Here is a 7,732-nt window from a genome sequence, read left to right on the forward strand (position 1 = left end):
GTGAATATATGAATCTGTAGAGAATGCTTAAAAGTCTGCCGTTTGGGTTTTGAACCGCCAATCAATGAGAGAGCGGTTTCACTCCATACTTCCTGCCTGAGTGATCACCTCTCGCCTTCCTGTCACTCAAACCTCACATCTCAAGTATTTCTGAGAAAAGGGGGAAAAGTCAGCTAGCGCCTCAAAGACGCCATGTGTCAAAGAGCCGGACTTTTCACACTTGAAAATGTACATGCAAAATTTCATTTAAAATTTGATTACACACATCCTCTTCCACACGCTAAGATAAAACAGCATAGCTGACTTACAGCACGGTGGCCCATATTTTCATCTAAACCAGTCAAAAGAAGTTCACCAGCTGGAGTGTGGCAGAGCTAGAATGTGGAGTCACATGTTGGGATAAGTTACAGATCTGTGAGATTACTGCAGATGGTCTGTGCAAATAATTCAAATGAATCAAACTTGTAACGGCAGCACTTCTCATTTCTTCCATTATGAAATTATCTAATTCGACTCCTAAGACCAGTTAAGGCCTATTTTCAGTTAATGTGTCTTGATTGATTGCAACCTCTGTTTTGTGCCGCATTTTGCAGGCTTAAATGTTTTCATGTAGGAGTATACTGTGTTTACTGTGCTTTTGGATACCAAGACACCCTTTCAAGTGACCAACTTTAAATTATAAAGCTGAATGTAAAGAATATAATATAGCATATTATATATGTATAAATAGTTTTTTGACAGCCCTCAAATATGGGGGAAAAAAGATTCCACAGACCCTCCAGCAACCCCCAGAGCCCCCAGTTTGAAAACCCCTTGGTCTAAATAACTTTGTAAATTTACCCATTCTCTTGAAACCCTAAAATTGATTAGCATTAAATGAGTCTTGAAGGGGATTTGCACTTGTTCTTTTCATGATCAAAATGAAGTAAAAACGCCACATACTGTATGCTTGGTCCGTTAACTCTACAACTCAAAGCACACCGCCAGTGTCTCTAAATTCCACCAAGTGTTAAATATCTGCTCGTTAATCAACATTCTGTTGTTGATTTCCCTTCATTTTCCCATTTTACTTTCAAATACTAACAGGCATGTTATCTAAACCACAGGTATCATGTCTTTCTGAGACAGTTTCTTAAGCAACCCTCCCTAACCCTCCCTCTAGTTTTTCTTTGCAATCCTTGTACTTTCTTCACCGCTGTCCTCAAATGAGGTAAAAGGAGAAACAGATAGAGGTGAAACTGCTACTTGTGTGTTTCTGTATTGAGAAACTCAAAGACAGCATTCCAGTTAAGGTTCAGCCTCCACGAAAACCCAACTGCATTATCAGCATGATTCACTACCCAGATCTCTGCGCTCAGACTTTGCCAGGTACATCGTTCGGCCGACTGGATTGCGACAGGCCACTCTTGGCTCAACCTTAGTTCCCTCTCTCATAGTTTCATGGGGAAATTAAAAGGGAAGAGGTGACTCTAATCAGAGGTTAGATTATTTTTAAACATCTGGTTAAGAATGTTGTGCAAAACGCACAAAGTCAAAGAGGGAAACAAAAGTTCAGTCTCATGTAAACGAACAAAACCGAAGGAGACCAAGGTTGAAAAAACTTCAGCTCGTACAAACAGAATCAGTATCATGTCCAGTCGAGCCCCTCAGATTGTTAATTAAATCGGATATTGATAAAAATCTAAATATTGATCAAATTTAGCATGTGCTGGTTTAGTTTGTCATTGGGCAACACTTTACAATAAAGTTCCATTAGTAACATTAGTTAACTACTTTAGTAACATGAAGTTGCCATGAAAAATACTATTAGATAATAAATTACAACATTTACTAATACACTATTGAAATCAAAATTTGTATCTGCTATTATTACCTCATGGATTTTATTAACTAACATTAACAAATATGAATAAATACTGTAACAAACATACTGCTCATTGTTAGTTAATGTTTTAGTCTCAACCTGTTTAGTCAGGATTGCCACGAGACGCGTCTGTCGCATTGTTTAATGTTCCACCTGGAAACAAAAATACCGTGGCACCAAACTCCCTCACGAAAGAAGAAAGCCTAGTGTTTACAACTAAATCAACTAAATGCTGGATTTTCAAAAGTATTTGAACTATTTAAAGTTCGCGGCATAGAATCTTTAAAAATACGTCCAAGAGTTTTACACACCTATATGTTACTATGTCGACATTTCCACTCCTCGAAACGTGATGATGGACGAAACGAAACAAACTGTGATTGGTTGTTTGACATGACAGTCAAACGGCCTCATGGACGGGCCTTGGCCAATGAAGGTCTGGCTACCCGAGACTATTTAATGTTAGTCAAAATATTAATGTTAAATAATGAAACCTTTAATGTAAAGTGTGCTTTTGTTTAAAGAAAAGGTAAATATAATATATATTATAAACTTTGGTCATGTATTATGTCATCTATAAAAGTGCATGGTGTCCCTGATAATACAATATCTAGTAGAAAAGTTACTTGTAAATAATACAACAGTACGGGGGGGGGGGGGGGGGGGTATTGTATATCAACAAATCTCTATGAAATGATTTCAGGCAGTTGTAGACTACAGTAGAAAAATATGATTCTCATTGTTCTTAGTGCTTGATTACACAACCACAACTGCCTCTGCTGAGGTAAGCTGTGGTTCCCTCAAAGAAAAGTCACTGCTCTCGCAAACCTTTACCACAAAGTTACAGCCTTATTATGCCAAATTACTGCATCCAATCTTGGGCCTTAAAGGTAGCTCATCATGCACTGATGAAAAAACACATGAACAAGCATAGGCCTTCATTTCACTATTAGGAATGATTACAATCGCACCAGGGGCCAGTCCTGTAAGATCTGCGAGGCAGAGACTCAGTCATTTGCGTTAATTACCCGACATTATCAACAAAGGAACTGCGTTTGTCGAAACCTGTCTGATTAGGGACTGAGAGACACCGGCCTCATGGGAACGAGAAACAAATGTTCTCCCTTGATTTGTGTTTGTATAGTCACAAGTTGCCTTAAAAACCCCTAAAAGTCATCAAATTTACATGCTGTTTTTTTTTTATCTAGATTACACCAGACATGCTTCATCCTGAAGACTGTGTCCCAGGACCTTAAAAAAAGTACCCTTTCTTATGTTTACATTAGTGCTGTCAACTTGGTAGAAACGATTAGAGGCGATTGGCAGGTTTTTTGATGTTCCATAATACATGATAATTTATGCCAGTGGGAAATCATGCACACATAAATGGCACCAGATATAAGTTGTCTGTCTGAGGCAAACTTGTTTACATAAAAAGTGGAAGAAATTTAGATTTTAGAAAGATTTTCAAATGTCATTTTAGCACACAAGGTTTTACTGTGATTAGATGGCAGTTTTAAGGTCAGTTTATTTACTGATTGTTATTATTATTATTATTATTATTATTATTTTATTAAATTGTACATTTTATTGAATAATTTGTCAACACGTGAAAATTATAGGCTGCCAAGGAACATGTGGGTGGGAATTGTGCTTGAAGTATTATAGCAGGGTCGAGTACAAAATGCAGTGTTACAAGTTTTAAGCCCACAGATATATTTTAGTTCTTCCTGTCATTAGTAGTGATATCTCCCCCAATGCTAATGGATCTGTAAAGCATTACCATAAATCTAACCTCCCCCATAATATCAGAGTTCTTACGGGTCACTGACTCACTAGATTCTACTTGATGCCTTCGCACCGTGTTAAAAGATAAAAGCCCGGTAGCCTTGTGCAATTCATTTCTAACGCTACGCGCTAACCTTTCAGGTTGCACTGCTACCTAATAAGACATGTACACATATGACGTGAATAGGCCCCTTGAAAAACACATTCAAATATGAGTAATATCGTTCTGACAGCAATCTGCATAAATTCAAATGCAGCCTGAAGCATACACTGGCCCCTGTTTAAAATTCTGAATTATCCCTCTTTTAGCACACACACTATGGCATCTGTCCTCTAGAATCACCGCATGAAAAACGGCACCTCGCTCTCATGTAAATGGCAAGTTTTGATGAAATAGGGTGGTCCATGTCAGATTCTCATCACATTCAGGTTTCAGGCAACATATAAACAAAAGCATGTAAATGTATTGACTAATCCTGCTATGCTGCTACGCTTGTTAATAGAGCAGATATTCTTACTGCGTTAAGAAGGTTTATCAATTTTTAATAACTTCTTTGAAATTTCATAAGGGAGTGATGATATCTTAACAGAGAGGGGAGGAAAGCATGATAGTCCTCATTGATGTTGTTTTTATTAGAGAAGGTGGACCACAGAGAGCGTTGGACCACTGAGAGATTCATCAAACGCACACAAAACCCCTGCTGAATCAGCATCACTCTCAGGGGTGTTAAGAATACATGTGAATCACATCTAACAGAGCTGGTTTGACACTCATTATGTGATTAATGTGGCTATAAATAGATTCAGTGATATAATGTGTTGAGTAATTAACTGAAATATAAAACGACTCATATTTTAGTTTATTTTATTCAAATCCCACTTCCCGTATTCCATCTGCAATACTGTTGTATGCTGCTTGTTTGTTTGTAAAATAAATGTTATAAAAATCAAATAAAACATATATTTGATCAAACATTACAGTACAATTGTAAAATATTATTACAATTTAACTATTAATTAAACTTATCCATTTTAATACAGCATATTTAATACTCAAGTCTTCAGCGTCACATGTTCCTTAAGAAATTTTAATATCCTGACTTGGGGCTCAAGAAACATTTCTTATTTTTATAAGCGTTACAGTTTTTACTGCTTAATATTTTTGTCTAACCCTAAACTGTGATACCTTTTTTTATAGAATTCTTTGATTAATGGAAAGTTCAGAGGTTCGAGGGTGTTTCAAGCCACTTATTTGCTGATTAAAAGCATTAATGCCTTTCAAAAATATATATTTTGTGTTTGCATGTGTTTAAGCTACACAAAGCCTGAAGCTATATTTTTAAAGAATCTCAAGGTAAGGTAAACTCTGAGGAATGTGCCAAATATTTCTGTAATTGCATTAGACTCTACAATTAGTTCAAGTGTACTTAAAACTTTGCAGGAAGTTAAATACGGCAAGAGGCAATTAAATAGGCCTAAGAGGATGATGGGAGTGAATTTTTGTCCCAGACGACTGTGTCTCCCCAGGGGTGGAGGTATTTGTTGCTGTAATAGGAAGCGTTTGGTCAGCACTGAGCAGCTGAAGTGAGCAGTCAGGTCCGTGGCAGATTACCTTACCCAGATGACAGGCCTGCTGGGAGCGCCCTGATCTAACGGACTGGCATGTCCCCCCACAGCTCCCTGCATGTGACTGCGTGTTTCTGTCTGTGTGTGTGGGGGAAGTTTAGAGTCTGCTGGCAAAGTGATAAGCTTGGTGAATCGCAGGGGTTTGCCAGTTCTGGTGAGCTGGCTTTTTTAGGTGGAAAGGAATTGTGAGAAAACAAGTCGAAGTACTTTATTTACCCGAAGAGGAAGTGACAGTAGTGGTTCAGTCTCTCCTAAGCCTTTTTCTTCTATCAAAACATTGATGGCCTTCAACTCAACCCCCTCGTAACCCCAGCATCTGTTTGAGGAAATGGCCCTTATGCATCACAAACTAAAATGGACTTTTCCTGTGGCCTTGAATGAAAGCTCATTAATGGGATATTATTCCAACAAACTCTGAAGAAATGCTATTGCCAATATCACACTCAACCGAATCTACAAAACGTCTGCCACTTGTGCCCTAGGCGTGTTTTTTTTTTTTTTAAGTTACTTTTAATTGTATTTTTTAAATTGCAGAGTCACCATTCAACAGGGAAAGTATTTCTCTCAATACATGATGCTAGCCTTTTTACCCTATTGAAATTGACGAGCTATATTAATTACTTTTAAAAAGACTTGGAAGTTTGATTGCCCACAGTTTTGGCAATCAAAATATACCATCATATTTTGCTTTCTCTATTTAAGCCAATGAGGGTTACATAAATCAACCTCTGAAGATATTAACACTCTCTATCAATTTATCATCATATCTGAAAAAGCACCTTGTTTATTGCTTGTTAGCAATTGATTGTATTGTCATATTTTAAAAACTATATATCTGGTAGACTATTGTGTGCAAAAATAAAATAAAAACATCAAACAACCGTGACACCTGTTTGATAGAATACCTGTTGGGACTGTGGATTGAACTTGGGTGATCCCACACCACAAAACCAGACTCGATCATCCTGGTTTTAACAACTGACCAGTTTTCCTGTGACGAGAGCAAGACAAACAAAACAGGATATCCAGGAAATCAAATGAAGACTGTTCATTTACTAATATCACAGATTGTCTGTGCACATTCTGACAACGCCGCACACTGTCAGACACAAGGCATATGTTCAGCTGCCTGCAACATAATTTGCTTAGTGACATTATATGTATGCAAAGATTTTTTAAGCTGAACACAATAAGGCCCTCTCATTTAGTAACATAAATAAGTATGCATGAACAGACAATTAGAAATATTATAATGTACATATCAATCAAAACGTGGGCAAACATGTCATGCTAATTGCCCATAGCCACGAGCACTGTTTTTCTCATTCAGTTTTATTCATTTTGAAGTTTACCATGTAGATGAACATTGTTCTGGCCGTTTGTCAGCTTTCGATTAATATGGTGTGATGTGTTGTTGAACAGGATTACAGTGTGAACTACAGGAGAACCATCAAGTGTGTATTCTTGAGTGTCAAGAAGACACACAGCATCTCAAACCCCAACCCAGGGATCAGCAGTGTGTGTGTATGTGTGTGTTGTATGAGAGGTCAGCACTGTCACTGTTTATTCTACAGTGGTTACATCAGCTAAAAAAAGCATTGATCAGCTTTTTTTGTCAAATTGTTGTTAGTTTGGGACCTCCCCAAACCAAGTGAAATATGACCATGAACAGTAAAAGTAAAAAGGACTTAAGAGAAACATCCTAAAAATTTATTTTCAGTTTAACCTTTATCCTAGGCATTTTTTAAAAATGCTTAAAAATTAACTATACTTTACATTCTTTTTCGCTCATAATAATATTTCCTTTTTTTTTTTTTGCCAGTCTGTACTTTTATTTTTACCAACAAAATATGTAAATGCAAGAAAGTATTTTGTTTGTGTCTAACTCCGCCTACCTGCCTTTCATTGGACAAGCAGATAGTCCCCCCCCGTAACTCACTGGTTAAGTCAGTGTTTCTGTACAGGGTCATTGCACATCAGAAAGAATTTTAACAAAAAATAAATACATCAATTTACATAACACTTAAAATGGTGCCTACAAAATAATGACCGCTGTGAGGTCAGAGGTACACACCTGCCATTTCCTGCTTTTCCTGCTTCTAATTGGCCATGTCCGACGTTTACATTTTTAAAACCAGGGGAAGTGTGGCATTTAACCTTACGTAAACACACAACGCTATTCAAGATGCAACAGCTGTTGAAGATTTACATGCCTTATGCCAACCAGTTCCACAAACTTGCATCATTAGAGTGTAAATGCTCAGACAGCAAGGTACCTGCAACATGTCACTCACTATATTTGTTATTTGAGCAGACGTGCGTTGAAAGAATGAAAGCCAACATGAAGCATCCACAAATGATTTTTGTGCAACATTTTTAGCTCAGTGGTGTCCATTTACCATTTCGGTTACAGCCATGATTTGTAGAGGATACATTTTCATAGCGGCGGAAATG

This window comes from Carassius auratus, chromosome 9, assembly GCF_003368295.1.
Source record: "Carassius auratus strain Wakin chromosome 9, ASM336829v1, whole genome shotgun sequence".
Taxonomy (NCBI): Eukaryota; Metazoa; Chordata; class Actinopteri; order Cypriniformes; family Cyprinidae; genus Carassius; species Carassius auratus.